The sequence below is a fragment of the Lepisosteus platostomus genome, unplaced genomic scaffold, assembly GCF_059453375.1.
Source record: "Lepisosteus platostomus isolate fLepPlt1 unplaced genomic scaffold, fLepPlt1.hap1 Scaffold_46_H1, whole genome shotgun sequence".
Taxonomy (NCBI): domain Eukaryota; kingdom Metazoa; phylum Chordata; class Actinopteri; order Semionotiformes; family Lepisosteidae; genus Lepisosteus; species Lepisosteus platostomus.
Genome location: NW_028291666.1, coordinates 225,330 through 249,939, shown reverse-complemented (window position 1 = coordinate 249,939; position 24,610 = coordinate 225,330). Strand labels below are relative to the sequence as shown.

At 41.5% G+C, this 24,610-nt stretch overlaps 5 non-coding genes across 5 annotated transcripts; 3 read left to right on the top strand and 2 right to left on the bottom strand.

The window, feature by feature from the left end:
- Positions 1-7,938: 7,938 nt before the first annotated feature.
- On the top strand, positions 7,939-8,011 carry trnar-ccu (transfer RNA arginine (anticodon CCU)). The gene has a single exon. It is a non-coding gene; the product is annotated as a tRNA-Arg (tRNA).
- A 3,407-nt stretch (positions 8,012-11,418) lies between these two features.
- trnan-guu (transfer RNA asparagine (anticodon GUU)) lies at positions 11,419-11,492 on the bottom strand. The gene has a single exon. It is a non-coding gene; the product is annotated as a tRNA-Asn (tRNA).
- A 1,174-nt stretch (positions 11,493-12,666) lies between these two features.
- Positions 12,667-12,739, top strand: trnar-ucg (transfer RNA arginine (anticodon UCG)). Its single transcript has one exon. It is a non-coding gene; the product is annotated as a tRNA-Arg (tRNA).
- A 9,333-nt stretch (positions 12,740-22,072) lies between these two features.
- On the top strand, positions 22,073-22,146 carry trnat-agu (transfer RNA threonine (anticodon AGU)). Its single transcript has one exon. It is a non-coding gene; the product is annotated as a tRNA-Thr (tRNA).
- A 2,003-nt stretch (positions 22,147-24,149) lies between these two features.
- trnag-ucc (transfer RNA glycine (anticodon UCC)) lies at positions 24,150-24,221 on the bottom strand. The gene has a single exon. It is a non-coding gene; the product is annotated as a tRNA-Gly (tRNA).
- Between the last annotated feature and the right edge of the window lie 389 nt (positions 24,222-24,610).

Below are 24,610 nucleotides of genomic sequence, written 5' to 3'. Positions count from 1 at the left end.
TGCTCAATGCATGGTGTACGTACTGCATACATGTGTCTTGAGAATGAGGAATGGGCCCCTGAGACAGTCATTTGCCTGTTTCACAAATGATCATATTTTACTAGAGATTCTGTTTGGGATTCAGATGTGCATTCGGACAGCAATCCCTTTCAAGAAATGATACGTTCTGGATGAGGTCAAAGGTGCTGGAACACTGTATTTAGGATGTGTTTGCAGAGACTGTGTGTCTCCTGCTTCAACGCAGTGATAAATAGATGTGCTCCTGTAATTCATTGGTACATGCCCAGGGCAGTAAGCAGTCTGAGGATTTATTTCCAGACGGCATAGAGCAGTGAAGCATTGAAGTAGTGCAACACACTGAATCATTATATTATTAGAATCTATTCTACTTAAATTATTACATTATACACAACTTGAGTTCATTTTAAAAAGTAAAAGATAATGAAAGGAATGCATTTTCATAAGAAAGATAATACCGATATGCTTGTGATAATCTTCTTTATATCATGTAGTGCGTCATTTGGACACTTTGTGGGCTTGAAATACAAAGAAAATCATGTTCTATGGTACAAGATAAATACAAAACTTTAGCTTTTATTTTAATTAGATTTGTTTATAAAGCATAAGCAATCATTTATTACATTAATATATGTGAAAATAACATTTTAGCATCATATTATTACATACAGGTCTCTAGCTTCAACACAGTGATATATATATATGCTCAGTGATTAATTGGTACATGCCCAGGTCAATAATCAGAATGAGGATTTATTTCCAGACGGGCTACAGGTAGTGTTGTGAAATACTTCAACACCCTGGATCGCAGATTTAGACCCCCTGCACTCTTACTCCTTAAAAACCAAAGAAATGAAGATATGTAGCAATCACATTGTAACAGGGGTGACAGTGACTTAATGCTTATACTAGTGGACTTCTGGTACCTTTAGGGTACGGTGTTCCCTGAAGGGCTCTCAAACCCCGCATTTCAGATGCCTAGCTGTATCGCTGATGTGTTGCACCTAAGAATCACTTTTAAACCTTACCTCTGGTATCTTTAATCCCTATTGCTCAACGCATGGTGAAAGTATTGCATAAATGTGTCTGAAAATGAGCAATGGGCACCTGAGAGACTCATTTGCCTGTTTCACAAATGATCATATTTGACTAGAGATTCTGTTTGGGATTCAGTTGTGCATTCTGACAGCAATCCCTTTCAAAAAACGATATATTCTGGATGAGGTCAAAGGTGCAGGAACACTGTATTTAGGATGTGTTTGCACTTATTCTGTGTCTCTAGCTTCAACACAATGATATATATATATATATGCTCACTGATTTTTTGGTACATGCCCAGGGCAATAATCATTATGAGGATTTATTTCCAGATGTGCTAGGGGTAGTGTTGTGAAATACTTCAACACACTGGATCACAGGTTTAAACCCCCTGCACTCTTACTCCTTAAAAACCAACAAATGCAGATATGTAGCAATCATATTGTAGCAGACACTCATTTGCCTGTTTCACAAATGATCATATTCTACTAGAGATTCTGTTTGGGATACGGATGTGCATTCTGACAGCAATCTCTTTCAAAAAATGATTTTACCTTATCGGGGCTTTGGCCTGCTTGCCTCTTTGGACAATATCTCCATCTTGTGGTCGTTGTTGGTAATGTCTAGACAATATCTCCATCTTGTGGTCGTTCTTGGTAATGTCTTCTTATGCCCTTTTTTATTTCAATTCTCTATTAGTTGATTCTAGAATCTCTACAATAGAGTTGAAAACATCAGTTTTAAAGCAGACAATATGACATTATTTATAGTCCAATTAGAAATGTATTACCCTGATAGATATCCCAACACCCGGAATGTATTGATACCATATCCCCAGGAATGCTCCTCAGGCCTAACAAGCACACTTTTGGTCTTAGGAAGCATCAGACACAGAAACGGTAACAACATCCTTCTTTCTGTTCACTCAGTCTCTGGTGCCGTGGGTCAGTGAAAGTGCGATGCGCGGATCCAGCGATCTCATCCTGTCACTCAGATGGCACAATCAGTAATTGGTGGCACTTGATATGGTCCCTCCCAGCAGGATTGCAACATCTGGCAGGGTATCTCTTCTTCACCTACACCCACTCGCCAGGTATCCGGTCGTGTCTCCCCTCTGCTGGAGGTCCCCAAGCGTCCGGCACCTGTTCACGAGCCCTGTGCAACGCTTCAGTTAACAAACCTACAACACTTTAATAGAGAGTTATCTACCCACGGTGTCCCTTCAGTTGATATTTCCTTAGTTGGTCTTTCAGACTGTGGGTGATTGGGGCAATGTGACTTCCAACTTACCCCTAGTGAGGCAATTACAGCCTGGCACACCTTCCCAGTGTAGTCTGCCCCTAGATCAGTATCCAAGGGGCAGGGCAGTCCGTACCATGGGATCATCTTTGTCATACACTTGGGTATGTGCCAGCCCACATCACATCATCATACAACCCCACATTCTTTACACATTTGTTCTAACCACTATTAAACATCTATTAAAGGCCTCAACCTGAATTCTCCCCTTTCCCCAATAGAGGTTTCACAGGGGTCTCAGACTCCTGCTCTCCCAGTGCCGCTCGTCTGGCATCTGCATCTGCATGGTTGTTACCTTGAGTTACTGGAATTCTTTATTTATTGTGTTATTTACACCTTACTCAAGCTGCTTCTGTCGGGAGCTGTAAAACTACAAATCAGTTCAGAGACAAGCCTAGTATTCTTAACTGGAGTCCCTGCCGTTGTGAGAGAATCCTATTTCTCCATAGCCATCCAGAATTGTGGCCTACATGCAACAAATACATACATTATATACATATACAGTAACCCTTTGTCCACACTTACATACAAAGGAATGGTTGATCCATCTGAGGAAACCCCAGTCTCAGCACCTGTAAGAGAGCTTGTTTCAAATTATTACAGGCGGCTTTTGTTGCGGGAACCAAGGCAATCTTGTCCTTGTACTGCACTCCCCCCTTAAGCAGATCTGTTAAGAGTTGTGCTCACCCTGTAAAAACATTGCACCCAGGCCCTGTTAAAATTTCACAATGCTAGACACAAAAGGGCCTTATCATAACTGCTTCTATTAGACACTCTAAAGCTGAAGCAACTCAGACTTGTGGGTTTCCTCGTCAGGGGAAGCACTCAGAATACTATCAACATACTGAGTGATCACAGTCAGTTGAAGCCACGTGATACCCTGTTCTGGATAGTCATTCTTTGTAATGCATAATATTCCAACCCAATAGATCTGGGATAAAACCACCCATTAAAATCTGGTACTCGGCAAGTAAAACTTGCTGCCCCAATACTCCTGTGGCCTCCTGCCGTCTCCCCATATACATTACTCTATAGCACACTGTTGAACAGAGGAGTGAAACAAGCATGACAGTAGTGCTCCAGTATCCCCTAACAGAGAAACCAACACTCCATTAACAGTACATTTTTATCCACTGGACTGGGACAGACTTAGGGAGGGTACAAGGGATTTACAGGATCTAATCGTTAGGTAAACAGATCTTCTCACAAGACGTTATTCTCCCCAGTCTCGATTCTAAACCTACAGCGTTTCAGCATGTCTGAGACATTCGAATAAACCCAAATTGTTTCCACTATTGCAACTAATTGTATAAAAATACAAACACTGTTTATCTAACTACTTTTACGTCCACCTGTACTGTACTTATACTTTCAGACGCTCTTATATTTTCCAATCTCCTTAAGTTGATTTTCGTCAAGTCTCTTTAGTTACGTCTCTAGCCAGTCCCGCTGGCTAAACACACTCACACCGTCATTTAGCTGCAAAAAGCCATTCGCGGATGCGGAAGAATTTATTTCCAAGGCAGCGGGTACAAGCGATTTGGCGTTTTAAAACCACCAGGAACAGCAAAGAGGCGCGCTTCTTTCCTTGCGCCGGAACACAAGGACTGGAGGCGGACAACCTAGTCGGCAGGATTCGAACTTGCGCGGGGAGACCCCAATGAATTTCTAATCCATCGCTTTAATCACTCGGCCACGACTACAGCAAGCCCCACCGCCGCTGCGTTCTTGCTACAATCTTACCTGGATCGCGAGGCGCCGGCGGAAGCCTATTTCAAAGTCATTCTCCGTTTCAAAAAAACATTTCCAAAATACAAGCCTTGCAGACAGACACGCCTCAGAGGACTTAAGGGTGGCTTCATGTCGGAATGATAAAGTCTCCCCGTCCGGACATGAAAATGCCACTTTGTTACACACAAAAAAAGAATCAACAACAGAGAAATGCCCACAAGCATTTGAAAAGCCGCACCACGTCGCACTTGAAATAGCTCTTACATTAGTGGTAGACGCAGGAATCGCCTTTTTATTTACGCTCTTACCAACGCGATGGAAAGCAAAACAAAGCAAAGCAGAGCAAAACAAAACGAACAAACGAAAACCCTCACGTCCCACACTTGCATATAAGGCCGTTACGTGCCCAAGCGGTATTGTATGTCATCCTAGCACTGCAGCCCGGGGCGTACGGTATATGGGAACGAGCACACGCCACGAATCGTCTCGAATCACTCCCTACAGTTGTAAGGCGCCTTGAAGCGTGCAACCCCAACATTCTTCCTTGCGCATCTGTGAAATCGAAATTAAATCTCACGTTGGGGGCATATTTTTTTCCACTTTATCATGAGTCGGGCTCGGCTGCACAGAGGTGAGAGCAGAGCAATGAGGTCACGGGGACAGGGGAGTTACACGCTGGCGGTTTGAATACGCGGAAGATCACTGAGGGATCCACAGTATATGGACCCTCTGTGCTCCATCAGTCCACACTCCGGACTCTGAATCCTGCCATCCGAGTTAAGATCTCGGCGGAACCTGAGGCGCAGTTCCTTATTAAAACGTAATCTGGTGAGCATTTCTAGAATCGTACTTGTATAGATGCAGCCTTTAATGTGTTGCTAGGTTAAAATTGATGACTTCTTGAACTTCAGTAGGCAACTGCCCTCTTGATTTTGGATTTAATTTCTTTATTACAGGGGCGCATCTATGAAGACAGAGTCATGTTCAGGTACTTTGCTTGATGGAGGAAGCTCATTTCGGACTCTGTTATCTGCTCACCTGGAAAGGTCTGCTGTACTACTACAAGAGAGAAGTAGAGTCTGGAAGAAGGGACAATTTTATGATGCTTTGGAAGGTAATGTTTTTTTTTCTTTGAAATCGAAATGAATCAGAATATCAGTGCAAAAGACAAACTCTTGGTTTGGTTTAAAGAGATATGGTTTTAAAACAGACAACATGTAGAAAACAGGTGTTTCTCACTTTTGGAAAAGAATGGACCGGGGGTAATATTTTACTAGTTGCAGTGCTGAGCTCACTGGGTTACAGTCCTGCAGTGTCACACCAGGGCCAGTGGCGCAATGGATAACGCGTCTGACTACGGATTAGGAGATTGTAAATTCGACTCCTGCCTGGCTCGGGTCGTTTTTAAACGCATCAGGCTACTCCCTTAGTAGCCTGTGCTACTTACTGCATTGTAATCGTACCCAGTAAGAGATTTCCTTCATGTAAATGAACTGCACCTGACAGCTTTAGAAAAACACCTGGGCTCAGTACGGTGCTGAGAGCTCAGCGTTGCTGTTGTTCTAATTAGAACGCACTGCATCGGATATGAACCCGAACTTTTCAATTATTCCGATCAGTAAGTCAACACGTAGTCCACATGAAGGTAGGAATATTCTCTTGTCTGTCTCTTGTTTGTATAGAACTGAATGTCCCTGACAATGTACTGTTAGTTTTAATTGAAGAACGGCATTTGTGTTCAAATATACCAGACAAGTTTACGTAACTGCTCATGCGACACTCAGTTGTAATTAGTCAAGAAATAAAGTCGAACAACAGCTGCGGGTTTGATTCTGAACGTATGAGATTGCAGCGCCTTTTACTTCCATTGACAAATGATAGAGATTCGAAGAGAGATCCTTCAGACCAGCAAGCAAACCCACGGCTATTTCGGTTTTCTATCTAGGCAACGTTGGTGTCTGCAATAGCATACATGAAAGCGTGATGCAATTTCTGTGGCTACATTTGTTGCACGTCATGCACAGTAAGAGTGTTTCTAACACCAAATAAAAAGTCAACAATTAGCGATCACGCCTTCTCCTCAGTTAACCCACTGAAACCCTTGCTGTTAACAGTTCTTTACTGCGTGCTTTACGAGCACCTACATATCGTGTCGGTTCTTTCAGCTTGATTCATTAGGTTTTCAAAGGCATAAGTAGAGCACCAGAGGTGCGAACGCAAAATGTGTGGTCATCTGAAGAATTGATTTCCATGGCAGCGGGTCCAAGCGATTTCGCGTTGTTATAGTACCAGGAAAGGAGAAGCGGCACTTCGCCTCTGCCGTGCAGGCACAAGGCGACGTGCGGTAGACGCCGGAGTCGGCAGGTTTCGAACCTGCGCGGGGAAGCCCCAACGCATTTCGAGCCCATCGCCTTAACCACTCGAGCACGACAAATGCGAACTCGCCGCCGCCGTATTCCTCCTATAATCAAACACGGACTGCGAGGTGGCTGCGGAAACCTTTTTAAAGTTGCTCTCCGTTAAAAAAAATACCTTTCACAAGAGACAGACACGCCGGCAGACAGACACGCCTCAGAGGGTTTAAGGCTGGCTTCACGTTCAAATGATAAAGTCCCCCAGTCCGGATGTCAAAACGCAACTTTGGCAGACAGAAAAAAACATCAACAAACCAAAAATGTGGACAAGGATTTTACAAGCTGCACCACACTGCACTTTCAAAAGCATTTACATTCGTGTTAGACGCAGGAATTGCCTTTGATTTGCGCGCTTACGAACGCCATGGAAAACGAAACAAAACTAAAGCCCTCAGCTTCTGCACTTGATTATAATGCCGTTACGTGTCGAAGCAGGAATTTACGTCATCCTACCACTGCAACACGGGGAATAGAGGGAAATGAGCACAAGCTACGAATTGTCTCTAATCAGTCCCTACAGTTGTAAGACGCCTGGAAGCGTGCACCCCCATCATTAATCTTTGCGCATCTGTGCAAGGTAAACTCTGGAGCAGTCTCTGAAACGGCTCAAAGGAAACACGTGATTGATTCCATGTGCATCTGGGGTTCATTTCTTATTTACATTTAATTCAAGGGAAAGGCTTGGGTCAGTTTCAGACGGCCTCCAACAGCGAGATTCAAGCGCCCCACCTTCAGCCCAATCTGCGCCGCCAGAACGCCAACGGCTCCTCTGGTCTCCGGGGTGCGGTTGTGACCCCGTAACCTAAAGTGTTGGTGGCAGACAAATGGAGACTAACAGGTGATGTCCTAGGACATGACTACATTGTGACACTCGGTGGGGATGGTGACCATTGCTTGGAAAAGAGTGCGAGGCCCCTTCAGAAAAACATTTTGTTAACAGGCATTCTGCCTCAGCCTAAACACCTATAGCTTGCAAAGCGCATGCTATTAGACAGGCACCTCTGCAAGACCTTAAGAGTCTCTTAAACTAGTGATAGTAAGGTGTTCCCAATGGGCGATGTTTGGCTTTCAAATCATCTCTCTGTGGAAGCGCCGAGATGCAGCTGTTTAAGGCTTAGAAGCAGCTGACTGTTTCACTACCTAGCTGATTACTGTCAGTCAGGGAGCTCAGAGGTGAAAAGCCTGTCTGAGAGACAATTCGCCGTCAATCAGTTCAATATGTTCCGTACCAGCTCGGCGCACCTGAGATCATCTTGGTAGCCGTGTAGCTCAGATGAGTGAGAGCGTGTGTGTGTGTACCACCGTGATTGGATGCCGGTCCTTCTCAGGTCACAGTAAACCTTCTGCTGCCTAACTTTCCTAATTTTGGGGATCCCTTTGAAAAAGCAAAGGAAAAAAAAACTGGCTCTTCATCAGCGTGATTGACCCAACCCAGTGTGCCCCAGTGGCCTAATGGATAAGGCACTGGCCTCCTAAGCCAGGGATTGTGGGTTCGAGTCGCATCTGGGGTGCTCCTGTCCCATTTTGAGCGTACAAATGTCCTTTTGATTTGCAAAGCTGCAACCCCACCTTACTCAGTGAGCGTCTCTGCTTTTCTCTCACATACAGTTGGGAGAAAAACTTTTGTAAACAGCCCTTCGGAATGATGTGGATTTCTGCATGAATGGCTCCTAACATGTGATCTTATCTTTATCTAAGTCATAATAATTAATAAAGAGAGTCTGATTTAACAAACAACACACGCCCAACATTTGACATTGCTGTTTCTTTATTGACCAAATGGTTTAAACAATCAAGGTCATTGATGGAAAAAGTATGTGAACCCTTATATTAAGGAGCTAGTGGAACCTCCTTTATGACAAAAACCTCAACCCCCACTTTCTGTAGTGGCTGGTCAGATCTGAGCAGCGGTTAGGAGGTATTTTGGCCTATTCCTCTATGAAAAACTGTTTCAGTTCATGTATATTTTTGGGATGTCTTGCACTGAACGGCCTGCTTCAGATCACGGCACAGCACTTCAATGTTCTCCTGTTCAGATTTCTTCTTATGGTGGACTCATAAACACAGACATAAGACAAAGTCAACCACCTGTTCGCTAGATCCCATCCCCACTCAGCTAGTCAAAGATTCCCTCGAAGGACTGGCAGGACCTATAATTAGTATGATGAATGCATCGCTTGCGTCAGGCGTTGTACCTGATCAATTTAAGGTAGCGGTTGTTAGACCGCTCCTTAAGAAGTCAAATTTGGATCCACAAGTTCTTAACAACTACAGGCCTGTCTCAAAGGTCCCATTTCAATCTAAAAGTCTTGGGAGAATAGTTGTTGCCCAACGTCAATCGTATCTGGATTCAAATAATATACTTGAGAAATTTCAGTCTGGTTTCTGAAACTGCATTAACAAGAGTCGTAAATGATATTCTCTTAGCTACTGATGCGGGGAATGCAACAGTGCTTGTGCTTCTAGATCTTAGAGCTGCCTTTGACACGGTTGACCTCTCTGTTTTGTTACACAGGCTTGAGTTTGAGGTTGGCTTATCTGGAACCGTCCTTCAGTGGTTTACTTCACATTTAACTCATCGTTTTCATTATGTTCAAATATCTAATAATTGTACTGCTTCATCAATGTCACCAGTTCAATTTGGGGTACCAGAAGATCAGTGCTGGGACCAATATTGCTCTCTCTCTCTACATGCTGCTGCTAGGTAGGATAATATGAAAAAATAATATGAACTTTCATTCATATGCTGATGACACTCAAATAAACATTTTGTTTACACCAAATGACAACTCTTCTATTATCAGTTTAGTTAAATGCATTAAGGAAGGAAATACTTGGATGTGTGAAAACTTTTTGTTACTCAACTCTGAGAAAAATGAGGATCTGTTGATCGGAGGCAACAATACTGATAGGACTACTATAACTTCAGCACTTAACTCAGAGGATTTAAACATTTGCCTCAAAGAGACAGCACGTAACCTAGGCGGCATATTAGACACAAGGCTCTTAACAACTTGCATTGTTAAGTGCCTTGGGACAACCTTGTTGTGAAAGGCGCTATATAGAAATACATTGATTTGAATTGAATTGACAATGTAAAATGTTGTGTGTTGTTTGTTAAACAAGACTGTCTTTATTTATCAAAAAATAAAAGGAATTTGCTAGGAATGCAAACGTTAGGTTGCGCTTCTTCATGCTGCATCGTCGGCATGAGTGGAGCTTTTTAAACGTCTGTACTTACTGTGCCCCATAAGAAATCGTTTGTCCCCGTTCAAAAGAGATTGTGCGATGTCCTGCAGTGTTCGCAAAGCAAACCTTTGACAGTTTGAAAAGAGGAATTTATTCTGCTTCCTGTGCGTCCAGTAGTTACAAAGTTGAACGTCTTTACACGATTTGCTGCAGTTTTCAGTGGGCGGACTTTGTCAGATGGCTTGGAAAAACGCACTGTGTTTCAGCTCAGGAAACATCATGAGAAGTGTCCTGCATGTTTTCTGTGTATAGCTGTCTTTTAACGCATACAGAATTCATTCAAAACATTGATTTCTCCAATTAACAAGGGCCCGTTAAAGGATGAGTCAAAGTAACGTCTAATCGGATTAGTTTCCTTAGAGCTGGTTCAGAGTTTGCTCAAGAGTTTACCTTTCACAGATGCGCAAAGAAGAATGTTGGGGGTGCACGCTTCAAGGTGCCTTACAGCTGTAGGGAGTGATTCGAGACGATTCGTGGCGTGTGCTCGTTCCCATATACCGTACGCCCCGGGGTGCAGTGCTAGGATGACGTACAATACCGCTTGGGCACGTAACGGCGTTATATGCAAGTGCGGGACGTGAGGGTTTTCGTTTGTTCATTTTGTTTTGCTCTGCTTTGCTTTGTTTCGTGGTCAAGAGGCGTAAGGTAAGTCGTAATCCAGGGAAAACACTGGTGGCAAACAGTCCGAGGTGAGAGGCGAGGTCCAAAGTCGAAAAGGCAGAAGGGGAGTCCAATATCCAGAATAAACGAGGTAATGTTAAAAACGCCAGGTAGAGCTCTCAAGGAGTAGACTCAATACCAGCGGGAAGCAGGTAAAGATGGTAAAAATAGCACTGCGTACCGCACGGTGGAGTGTGTGCAGGTGGGTTAACTCGTGCGGCGGCGTTTGTTAATAATCACCAGCTGCTGGTGCTGTTTAGATTGCTTAAGAGTTGGTCTTAACTGCCTGGCGGTCATGACAAGCTCCTCTTTAAGCTGTGGTTTAGTTTTGCATTCATGTGTTTCTAGAGCAGTTATTTATGGGGGTGGGTGGGTCTTTCACAGAGGCTCAGGACAAATCCCCCGCCTGAAAGTCTAATGTGTGCGTTCAGACAGTCACAGGTCAAGAGCCAGGCAGGAGGACAATGGACAGAAGAGCCAACGAACTAAAAATAAAAGAACAAATATGAAAAAGCCACCATCTTTTTCTTTTTGACATTTTCCGACTTTCATGCAAGCCAGGACAAAGTTGCTCATAGCTACTTGTGGATTCAAATACTCTATCGAGTGCTTTGATGAGTTTTTGCAATTTGATTGTCGTCCTGTCAGCCTGTTTCTGTTTTTTTTTCAATCTAGGGATGGAACGTATGAGGGAAATGATGGAGCAATCAATAACCGCTCAAGGAAAAATGGCAGAAAGAAATGGTCCGTCACTAAGGACATTTGTGAAGCAGAGGAGTGACATCACCACAAAGGCGACACATTCTGCTGATGGTTTTGGTGAATAATGATTGAGGCGCGTTAAGAGAAAGGCAGCTGTGTCAGCATGCGTAGGCTGCAAAGGATCAAGCAAAGGTTTACTCCATGCTGAAAAGAGAAGAAAAGAAGCACAACGTTTCGACTGTGGAGCCTTCTGCGCCATCTTCTTTAGCGATGGTGATGATGTTTACATTGGAAAAACTGAGACGTGCGTCCCTGGGTGGGCTTGAACCACCAACCTTTCGGTTAACAGCCGAACGCGCTAACCGATTGCGCCACAGAGACCGACAGCTGCTTGTGCTCCCTACATTTGCAGGTTTATGGTCAAAGAAAACAATCGCTTGCGCTTCTTGCAGCCAGCAATATTTTTTCACTGACAACCAAGAAATGGATTTCATCTTTCACAAGCTGTATGGATTTCTTCAAAAACAAGTTATTCCAGAAAGGAAATGAATTCTTGCATTAAACTGAACCAAGCTGTACATGTTTGTCTGAAATGAGACATTTGGCACAACAAGACACGGAGAGAGGCACCGCTGGTATTCAGACCCAGGATCGCCTGCTTACTAGGCAGGCACTTTAAGCCACTAGGGAACAGCACCAGCGGAGCACCGTGCTTTTACAGACACTTGGACACATCTGCGTTCGGTGTGCACTTAACCTGCTCTCTGAGCCCGTTGCCTCCGTCCCATTTAATAGCAGAACTGACGCCAAGAGAAATGATGAGAAATGGCATTTATCGGGCACTTTTCATATCCAAGGAGCTCAATGCCCTTGACACCTCCCATTCTTTGGCGACACCATTTTTTCTTTTATTTAATTTCTATACTTATTGATAGAATAAAAACGATATGTCATGTACTGTAAGGGAAATGTCTCTTTTCATGGGGAAAGCTAGCACCAGCAAATGTTGTGTTTAGAAGAAGTGATTTAACATGACACGTGACCTAATTTACCGGAGCAAAAGCTCACCCAGCAAGCCCTGCTTTACTTCTACAGGAGAGAAGTACTGTAGAGTCTGCAAGATGCTCAGCTGGGTAGCTACGTCAGCATGCCTCGGCTGCAAAGGAACAAGTAATAGGTTTATTGCATGCTGAAAAGAGAAGAACGGAAACACAGCGTTTCGACTGTGAGGTCTTCTCACACCTGAAGAAGCCTCACACCTGTAAAAGGCTCCATGGTTTTCTTTCTTCTCTTTTCAACATGGAATACACCTATTGTCTGCAAGATGTGACAATTTCATGGTGTTTTGGAAGAAAACCTTTTTTCTTTGAATTCAAAATCAATCGGAATTTCAGCACGACACATCAACACTTTTTCTGTTTTAAGGAGATGATATTTTAAACCTGATAAAAATAGTAGGAAACACAAGTTTCTTGCTGTGAAAATTTAGATGGGGAAGTGTACTACTAGTAGCAGTGTAGAGCTCTCTGTGGTGGAGTGCAAGCGTATGTTCTATGGGCCAGTGGCGTAATGGATAACGCGTCTGACTTCGGATCAGAAGATTGTAGGTTCGAGTCCTGCCTGGCTCGTGAGGCTTTTAAACCTCTCAGGTTCCTCGGTAACAGGTTGTTGTCATGTATATGAACTATAGAAAAGCATTTGCCACAACCCGTAAATTAGCACGCAAGTGCGGGCTAGTTAACACAGAACTGTATGGAGATCATCTCCAGCTCCGAGCTCAATTGCAATGAAAAAACATGCAGAACAGAACTGGAGAGCAGCTGAATTTGTGCTCGGTAGGGTGGGGAGGACTCAGCATTGCTATTGTTCTAATTGGCATGAACTGCAGGGGATCTGAATCAGAATATGTCAGTTAGTTCGATCATTGCGTCAATATGTAGGCCACGTTAATACAGAATTATTACTTTGTCTGTCTCGTCTTTGTATATAGCTGAATGTCCCTGACAATTTCATGTTAGTTTTTAAGAACAGCATTGGTGCTAATATATACATATATAGCATATAAGGAACACGTAAAAGTTTAGTCCATGCTGAAAAGATAAGAAAACCGCCACAACGTTTCATCTTGGAATAAATCTTTACTTGTTGTTTTGCAGCCTACCCATTCTGACCTAACTCCTCCCTTGAAATTCCCTAACAGATAAGGGTACGTAACGGCTCATGCGATGCTCAGTTGCAATTTGTCCCAAAACAAACAAGAACAGCAGCTGAGGGTTTGAGTTTGAACATGCACTGTATTAAAGCAGCTTTTATTTCCATTGATAAATGCTAGATATTCCTACAGATATTCTCCAGGTGAGTAAGCGATTCCTGTTCCTGTTTCTGTTTCTGTTTCATATATATATACAGTATATATACAGTATTGTACTATTATTATATAATTCGTTACACTGTGGCTGTGTTGTGTGTGTTAAGCTGCTGTTGCACTGCAATTTCCCTCATGGGATCAATAAAGTATCTATCTATAAGAAGACATTACCAACAACGACCACAAGATGGAGATATTGTCTAGACATTACCAACAACGACCACAAGATGGAGATATTGTCCAAAGAGGCAAGAAGGGCAAAGCCGCGATAAGGTAAAATCATTTTTTGTAAGAGATTGCTGTCAGAATGCACATCCGTATCCCAAACAGAATCTCTAGTAAAATATGATCATTTGTGAAACAGGCAAATGAGTGTCTGCTACAATATGATTGCTACAGATGCAGCCATTCAAAATGCGCGGGCGATACCGCATTATTTTCCGGTACGCTGCACGCAGTCTACCGCGAGTTACCGGTAAATACCGCGAGTTACCGGTAAATACCGCTAGCAAAATAATAGTATCCGGAATTTCCGCAAGGTGGAGCTAATAAAGCTCAACTTCTCATGTTTGAGCTGTAGCCATCAAAGTCTTTAATGAAGATATTACTAATAGTATTAATAATAAATGACCTTGGACAAGCTGTAAACTCAAAGTTTTGCCCTGGTCCACATTATTTTTTTCATTGACCGTCTTTGTAAAAGTAACACCACAGCATTTCGCAATCAAGCATTTTTTTCCAATCATGCAAAGTACAGCAATTTTTGAGAATCGATTCACCATGCCTTTCACATGCTCATAAAAGAGATTGATTTAGGAACATAAACATATTACCGTATGCAAACTGTACTGTATACAGTTTGTATATGTATATGTATATGTATATTTAATGTCTTAACTGTGCCCGTTTAAGTATTGAATATTTATATGGAATTTTACCACTGAAGGGAAATCTTAGTGCCTGAGCATAAAAAGAATAGGAGCATACTGCAACGCGTGTGAAGGCCATAAACGATATTAATTTTGGAACATAAATATACAGTATATGGCTGGTCTTGGTACTTTAAAGAAAACATACACGAAACATGGTTTCATTATGACCAGAATCGGTCTTGAGATATTTTTGACTTGATTTACAGTATTTGAGAGGTATGTCTTGACACCGATACTACGTAAATACTCCTCACGTATATGTTTCTAGGTTTATATTATGCATTTCATACGGTCAAATTGCTTTTGAGCAACTGATAAGAAGCGCGAAACGGTATGCCCAGGGCGTTTTAGTTTTCGTTTTGTTTTAATGCAGTGCAGTGGATTGATTAGAGATATCAAGTACATACAAGTAATTTTTTAAATGTTGTAGTTCGTCTTGTAAAAATGTTACGAGTACATCATCTGTCAACAATTACACAGGTTCTGTTTCCATATTGCGGTTTTTGGTTACGTAATATTATTTTCTAATTTCACGTTGTGAATATATGATTTGGGCAAACAGAGCCGCAAAGAAGTACATTATGGGTTGTTGTTTTTTTTTTGCAGTTTTATCTAAAATAAGCGATGCTTAAACCTTTGTCTGATTCTTGTGAAACTATCCACACGACAGTTACCTAGGAGTTGACTTCAGTGATGTCACTGATGGGATGTTTCTAAAAATCCATCCTCTGTAAAACATCTTCTCTAGTTGTTCTGCATATGTATTCGCTAATGAAGCTGTGTGTTCTGAGCCTGGTTCTCTACATTTCTGTATGAACCAGCTTAGAGGGCTAAAGACAGCTTGTGTTTAAATTGAGTGTAAGGTAATTTATGCTTCTAAAGTCATGGTCAGCATTTATTATTGTACTGTGCTGTAAACTTCTTCTGTGCCTAATTACATTATTTTATAGTCGATAATGTTTCTGTAGTGCTTTTTCAGCCCTCAGCATGTGACTGCGCTGGTGGTGCTGTGGGTTAGGTTCCTGACTCCTATGTCACGTGGTCTGTGGTTGAGTCTCCTGGAACTATGACTTTAATTTTTAACAAACATTTCTTTGAAAAAATGAAACATTTCCCTTGGTCAGAGATTAAATAAAACCTCACTCGCATCAAAACAAATTTATATTTCTAAATATCACAACATGATCGAATTTACGTCTTTTTAATAACAATGAATAGTCACCTATGCGTTACAAAATAAACATTTCTATTGATTTGAATCGCGTTTTGATTTAAATCGTAAACGCGTGTTTAAATATATGTGTTTAAAGGCGATATACTGTATAAAAGCGCTGATTCTTATGGAATGTGTTCGGCCGGGGATTCAAAAAAATATTTTTTTTAATCGCGTATCTAAGGAAAATTGCAGTATAACTTTGTTCATGCACAAACAGTGGCATGTTACATTATAATTTGGGTGTCTCCTCTTGCCAGAAAGCTCTAAATTGCATTTTGAGGGCGGTTTTTGACTTTTTCTAAATTGCAACCCATAAATAAAGCTGATACAGTTTAGACTTACTGTATTCTAAACTGTATTACAACATCACATTGGACAATGCAATGTAAATTGCAAAAATGCACTTGGAATCTGTCCAAGCCCTACTACGAAAATTATTTAAACTGCGACACTTATCATTCATCTTTAAATAAACTTTATTTTATATAGCGTTTTAAGCGAATAGGTAATTAGATTGCTCATAAACCTAATCGCTTTTTCTACATAAACACAGCGTGATTGCTCTCTGAAAATGCTTTTTTCTTTATATTTAGGCTCAGATTTCAACTATAGATCGTATTATTATAAACTTTCTTGGAAAAATGTCTTTTATGTAAACCATGTTTGCTATTAATTCATTTAGGGCTAAAATACGTTCATTGTCTTCCAATCGAGTCGAGTTGACATTGGAAGCTTGCCACGCCCGGACTGTTACAACAACGCATTAGCATGTTGAAGCGATTTCATTGAGGAGGCCATCTACTAGTTAACACTGTACTTCCTACTTTAAAAATACCTGTGAAATTGGTTTAATTCGTCACAGCCAGCACTCCGGCAGAGAGGGGGGTTGTACTCGTTAATGTCTGATCACATACAAGTGGAAAGATTACAGAATTTAATCGTCTTTTTTCTGAACCAGGGAAAATCTGATCATGTTTCTCTATAACAATAATAAAAAACTTTATTTTAAATTATTTTACATATCCCGCTTGCACATCGCACGACTTTAATAAATCTATTCTTTATTAATACTAAATAAATAATACTAAAAATACTACAGCAAAGAGGTCACTTGATTTTTGGAATAATTCCAAATAGCACAATGATCCACTGGCATCCCTGAAGTCTGTTTAATGCATAATCTTCCAAATACAATCCCTAAGCAATTATAAGAATTATACCATCCTATTTCTTTGTGATGTCCTGTAAAAACTAAACCTATTTTTATAAGGCTTTTACTCAAAAAATTTCCAAACACACAAAGCATTTGTGAAGTACTATAGTATTTCTAAAAGTTACTGGTACAACATCAATCATTAAAGCTTAACAATAAAGTTTAGATTGCTGACTATGGACTAACTACATTAACTAACTGCAATGCAACAGTATACATTTTACAAGAATATCTGGTTGAATTCTTGCATTTGTAGCCAATTTAATGCGAGAGAAATAAGCCAATTTAATTATTTCACAAAAAATAATGTAATATAAAATGGATGTTTTTAACTTTATTGTAGTGTTTTAGAAACTAATATGTCTTCAAAAATGGTTGTTTTTCACTCCTAGGAATGAAAGCTGTTGTTATATGATGTTTATTTTCAAATTTTGAAAAATCAAAGGATTCTAGCTTTCTCCCCTTGCAGGCATCAGACACAGAGAACCTCATGGTTTTCCTAAAAATCATTTTTTATGTTCCCTGGTGTTCCAAACTTAGTTTTAATCAATTTTAATTTGTTATTATGTTAAAAACAGGGTAATAAATTTCTAATTGGACTATAAATAATGTCATATTGTCTGCTATAAAACTGATGTTTTCAACTCTATTGTAGAGATTCTAGAATCAACTAATAGAGAATTGAAATAAAAAAGGGCATAAGAAAACATTACCAACAACGACCACAAGATGGAGATATTGTCTAGACATTACCAACAACGACCACAAGATGGAGATATTGTCCAAAGAGGCAAGAAGGGCAAAGCCGCGATAAGGTAAAATCATTTTTTGAAAGAGATTGCTGTCAGAATGCACAACTGAATCCCAAACAGAATCTCTAGTCTAATATGATCATTTGTGAAACAGGCAAATGAGTCTCTCAGGTGCCCATTGCTCATTTTCAGACACATTTATGCAATACTTTCACCATGCGTTGAGCAATAGGGATTAAAGATACCAGAGGTAAGGTTTAAAAGTGATTCTGAGGTGCAACACATCAGCGATACAGCTAGGCATCTGAAATGCGGGGTTTGAGAGCCCTTCAGGGAACACCGTACCCTAAAGGTACCAGAAGTCCACTAGTATAAGCATTAAGTCACTGTCACCCCTGTTACAATGTGATTGCTACATATCTTCATTTCCTTGGTTTTTAAGGAGTAAGAGTGCAGGGGGTCTAAATCTGCGATCCAGTGTGTTGAAGTATTTCACAACACTACCTGTAGCCCGTCTGGAAATAAATCCTCATTCTGATTATTGACCTGGGCATGTACCAATTAATCACTGAGCATATATATATATATATATCACTGTGTTGAAGCTAGAGACCTGTATGTAATATTATGGTGCTAAAATGTCATTTTCACATATATTAATGTAATAAATGATTGCTTATGCTTAATAAACAAATCTAATTTAAATAAAAGCTTAAGTTTTGTATTTATCTTGTACCATAGAACATGATTTTCTTTGTATTTCAAGCCCACAAAGTGTCCAAATGATGCACGACATGATATAAGGAAGATTATCACATGCATATCGGTATTATCTTTCTCATGAAAATGCATTCCTTTCATTACCTTTCAATTTTTAAAATGAACTCAAGTTGTGTATAATGTAATAATTTAAGTAGAATAGATTCTAATAATATAATGATCCAGTGTGTTGCACTACTTCACTGCTTCACTGTTCTATGCCGTCTGGATATAAATCCTCAGACTGCTTACTGCCCTGGGCTTGTACCAATAAATTACAGGAGCACATCTATATATCACTGCGTTGAAGCAGGAGACACACAATCACTGCAAACACATCCTAAATACAGTGTTCCAGCACCTTTGACCTCATCCAGAACGTATCATTTCTTGAAAGGGATTGCTGTCCGAATGCACATCTGAATCCCAAACAGAATCTCTAGTAAAATACGATCATTTGTGAAACAGGCAAATGACTGTCTCAGGGTCCATTCCTCATTGTCAGACACATGTATGCAATGCTTTCACCGTGCATTGAGCAATAGGGATTAAAGATGCCACAGATAAGGTTAGAAGTCATGTTCTATGATCATTTCTTTCAGCATTAGGGACTAACTATACTAAACGTATGATGCTAAAATGTTATTTTCACATATATTAATGTAATAAATGATTGCTTATGCTTTATAAACAAATCTAATTAAAATAAATGATTAAGTTTTGTATTTATCTTGTACCATAGAACATGATTTTCTTTGTATTTCAAGCCCACAAAGTGTCCAAATGACGCACTACATGATATAAGGAAGATTATCACATGCATATCGGTATTATCTTTCTTATGAAAATGCATTCCTTTCATTACCTTTTACTTTTTAAAATGAACTCAAATTGTGTATAATGTAATAATGTAAGTAGAATAGATTCTAATAATATAATGATCCAGTGTGTTGCACTACTTCACTGCTTCACTGTTCTATGCCGTCTGGAAATAAATCCTCAGATTGCTTACTGCCCTGGGCTTGTACCAATAAATTACAGGAGCACATCTATATATCACTGTGTTGAAGCAGGAGACACACAATCACTGCAAACACATCCTAAATACAGTGTTCCAGCACCTTTGACCTCATCCAGAACGTATCATTTCTTGAAAGGGATTGCTGTCCGAATGCACATCTGAATCCCAAACAGAATCTCTAGTAAAATACGATCATTTGTGAAACAGGCAAATGACTGTCTCAGGGGCCCATTCCTCATTCTCAAGACACATGTATGCAGTACGTACACCATGCATTGAGCAATAGGGATTAAAGACACCACAGGTAAGGTTAGAAGTCATTCTGACTATATTCTAAAATATTGGACTCATATTCTTATGATGGCAGACATGATGCTGCGTTTAAAACCGGGGTTAATGGACATTATATGACTGTCAATTCTGTTTTCTTTTGGAGACTCTTGGCTGCCTATATGGTACAGTGCAGCGTGAAGGAAACATTTTCCAAAACTGTGTCAGCTCAAAAGATGTAAGAGAACCTCTCTAGCTGCTTTAACTCTCTTCATTTTTGTCATTTAATTGTCTGTCGGCACTATGTGGCAGCGTTGCATGACAACCCATCTCACCACAGAAAGGAACCTAACAGCTTTGGCACCCTTATCCGGGTACTGACCTGGCTCACACCTGCTTAGCTTCAGTGGGTTTTCAGTTGCGAGTTGCAAGGGGATGCATGTGATGGAGCCGCTCGCTGCAGAAGCCACTGCAGCGGCCGGGAACCGAACCCGAGCCTCCCGCGTGGCAGGTGAGAATTCTACCACTGAACCACCAATGCTCAGTGCCTGGGCCTTCAAAAAAGACGCTTTTTTGGTGCTCTGTGCAAAACGCGTCGACATATGCTTCCAGCTGCAAAATGCCATTCGCGGACGCTGAAGAACTTATTTCCAAGGCAGCGGGTACAAGCAATTGGACGTTTTAAAACCGCCAGGAACAGCAAAGAGGCGCGCTACTTTGCTTGTGCCGAAACACACCGACTGGAGGCGGACAACGTAGTCGGCAAAATTCGAACCTGTGCGGGGAGACCCCAATGTATTTCTAGTCCATCGCCTTAACCACTCGGCCACAACTACAGCAAGCCCCACCGCCGCTGCGTTCTTGCTACAATCTTACCTGGATCGCGAGGCGCCGGCGGAAGCCTATTTCAAAGTCGTTCTCCGTTTCAAAAAAACATTTCCAAAATACAAGCCTTGCAGACAGACACGCCTCAGAGGACTTAAGGGTGGCTTCATGTCGGAATGATAAAGTCTCCCCGTCCGGACATGAAAATGCCACTTTGTTACACACAAAAAAAGAATCAACAACAGAGAAATGCCCACAAGCATTTGAAAAGCCGCACCACGTCGCACTTGAAATAGCTCTTACATTAGTGGTAGACGCAGGAATCGCCTTTTTATTTACGCTCTTACCAACGCGATGGAAAGCAAAACAAAGCAAAGCAGAGCAAAACAAAACGAACAAACGAAAACCCTCACGTCCCGCACTTGCATATAACGCCGTTTCGTGCCCAAGCGGTATTGTACGTCATCCTAGCACTGCACCCCAAGGCGTATGGCATATGGGAACGAAAACACGCCACGAATCGTCTCGAATCGCTCTCTACAGCTATAAGGCGCCTTAAAGCGTGCACCCCCAATATTCTTCTTTGAGCATCTGTGAAAGGTAAACTCTTGAGCAAACTCTGAACCAGCTCTAAGGAAACTAATCCGATTAGACGTTACTTTGACTCATCCTTTAAGGGACCTTTGTTAATTGGAGAAATCAATGATTTCGAATGAATTCTGTATGCGTTAAAAGACAGCTATACACAGAAAACATGCAGGACACTGCTCATGATGTTTCCCGAGCCGAAACACAGTGCGTTTTTCCAAGCCATCTGACAAAGCCCGCCCACTGAAAACTGCAGCAGATCGTGTAAAGACGTTCAACTTTGTAACTATTGCACGCACAGGAAGCAGAATAAATTCCTCCTTTCAAACTGTCAAAGGTTTGCTTTACGAACGCCGCAGGACATCGCACAATCTCTTTTGAACAGGGACAAACGATTTCTTATGGGGCGCAGTAAGTACTGTTACTGTCACTGCTCGATACCGACGTTGGCCTACTATACCATGTTCAGCCACTGCTAGAAAATGTACGGCTCTAGCACCGGAGCAAACAACAGGAGGACCGACGTCGAACAGGCACACGTTTCAGACATGGAGAGCGATGAGAATGGGATTCAAACCCATGCCTGCAGAGCACAATGGATTAGCAGTCCATCACCTTAACCACTCAGCCACCTTGTCGACGAAACTGGGCTGTCCGGACATGGGTTGGCGTGCTCCAGATGATCTTTTTCTTTTTTTTCCCTCGTACTCGAGGGTCATTTTCCTGTTCCACATGTGATTTCAACATTTTCCTTGGGAGATGTCAAGCCAGCAAGCCACTGCTGTGGTTCAGTGGCCAGTGTGGAGTTCAGTGGCCCTGTTGTACACAGAAAGCACATTGAGCTCCTTGGACATGAAAAGTTCCAGATAAAAGCCATTTGTCATCCTTTCTCTTGGTGTCGATGTTGCTATTGTATGTTAAGGTGGCAACTTGCTCAGCGAGCAGGCGGAGCACACACCGAAAGCAGATGTGTCTGAGTGGTGTGTCCAAGTGGCTGTAAAAGGACAACACTCCTGGGGCGCCGTGGCTTAGTTGGTTAAAGCGCCTGTCTAGTAAACAGGAGATCCTGGGTTCAAATCCCAGCGGTGCCTTCTTTGTTGTGTTTTCTCGAACAGAACTGGTCCTTACAGACAACCGCCTACGGCTAGACTTAATTAAATGCAAGTATTCATTTCCTGTCTTTAACGCGACTTGTTTTTCTTAAAATGGATGCAACTTGCAAAACATGAAATACAAGCCTTGCTAATCAGCGCTAGCGCCTGGCAAAAAAAAAAGAAGTCAGCAATTTTTTTTTCTTTAACCTTAACCCTGCTAACGGAGAAGAGTTAAACGACCGAGTCTATGCAGCTTAAACGGTGCGCAAGTCGGGTTCTTAGCTGAAAGGGTGGTAAATCACGCTCACCCCAGTCCTTAATCTTTTAAAGAGGATACAAAATTGAACCTAGTCGCCACATCACATACATCCTGTTCAATGATAAAAAGGTAACATCTATCCTCGCTCCAGAGTAAATCTCACGTTGAGGGCATCTTTTTATTTCACTTTACCGTGAGTCGGGCTCGGCTGCACAGAGGAGAGAGCAGAGCAATGAGATCACAGGGACAGGGGAGTCACACGCTGGCGGTTTGAATACGCGGACGATCACTGAGGGATCCACAGTATGTGGACCCTCCGTTCGCCATCAGTCCGCACTCCGGACTCTGAATCCTGCCATCCGAGTTAAGATCTCGGCGGAACCTGAAGCGCAGTTACCTATGCGTTACAAATAGTCACCTATGCGTTACAAAATAAACATTTATATTGATTTGAATCGCGTTTTGATTTAAATCGTAAACGCGTGTTTAAATATATGTGTTTAAAGGCGATATACTGTATAAAAGCGCTGACTCTTATGGAATGTGTTCCGCCAGGGATTCAAAAATTTTTATTTTTTTTAATCGCGTATCTAAGGAAAATTGCAGTATAACTTTGTTCATGCACATCATTATACAGTATCTCATTTTGTATTTCTATAGAAAAAAATCGTTGGCCCAGCCACTATTGTTGTTATTGTTTTTATCCTGTAAAGCGCTTTGAGGAGCACAGCTTTCTCACCACTTAGATTACTTTTTGACACCATCCTTACACAAAGCAGAAACTGATTGTATTTTCCGATGACATACAAGTGAAAAGATTACAGATTTTAATCGTCTTTTTTCTGAACCAGGGAAAATCTGATCATGTTTCTCTATAACAATAATAAAAAACTTTATTTTACATATCACCTTTAAAAGTGGCATCTCAAAACAATACAGTAGATGTAAACCACAGATTACAAAGTAAATACCCAGACAAACGCAAACGCGTTTTTAATAAAATGCTTTCATTCATTCAACGGAGAGAGAGCGTAAAACCTGGGTGTAACAGCTGTTCCTTTTTCTGATCACTCGCTCTCTGGATAAATGTCTCGCCTGTCCAGTTCTTTGTTTTCCTAATTTGCCAATTATGCCTGCTGTGATCCACTCCTACCCTCACACCTAAAGAAGACTATTTTAAATTTCTTTGCGCATAAATTTTATTGCACATAAAGGTGATATGTAAAATAATGTTTTTTTTTATTGTTGTTATAGAGAAACATGATCAGATTTTCCCTGGTTCTTCCTGTGCGTGCAGTAGTTACAAAGTTGAACGTCTTTACACGATCTGCTGCAGTTTTCAGTGGGCGGGCTTTGTCAGATGGCTTGGAAAAACGCACTGTGTTTCGGCTCGGGAAACATCATGAGCAGTGTCCTGCATGTTTTCTGTGTATAGCTGTCTTTTAACGCATACAGAATTCATTCGAAATCATTGATTTCTCCAATTAACAAGGGTCCCTTTTTGAACCTGCGAGAAGCATTCTTTCAATGTAACAGATTTACTCCGGGGAAAGGCAGCATGACATTGAGAGTAGCTCAAGCTTTCAGCAGCCGTATCGGACTGCATGTTTGCAGACACCGCTCAGAATCCCCTGTAAGATTCTCTTTCAATTCCGTTTTGCAGTGCTTTAGCTCTTTCAAAAGGCTTTGCTTTGCTAGTCACAATCCAAGGCTCATGACAGCATTTAGAACCAATCGCCACTGCGTTGGCCGGGAATCGAACCCGGGTCAATTGCTTGGAAGGCAGCTATGCTCACCACTATACCACCAACGCACACCCGCAAAAGCCCTGCAGGACACCACCAGAGAATGCTCACGATTTCGGAAGCTGTCTCTGGGACGTGCTGATTCCACAAATCCTGAATAAATCATGATATTGTTAGTTGCTGTAGCTAGACGTTCAAATGGGTTTCATGACCAGATGGACTGTTTCCTCCAGCGGTATAGTATTGCAGTGAGACAGCACGATGCCTGCAAGACTATGTCACGCTAAACGCTACAGATTGTGTTTGTGTTGGACAGTTGGACCCTACAGCTGGACCCTCGTCGACAACCTGAATAGCTTATTCAGAAGCAGTGCTGGACCGGGAACGAACCAGCTTCTTCCCAGGCACAAGAGTGACTTGTGAGGACTCGCGGTCACACTCTGTGCATAGAGACTTT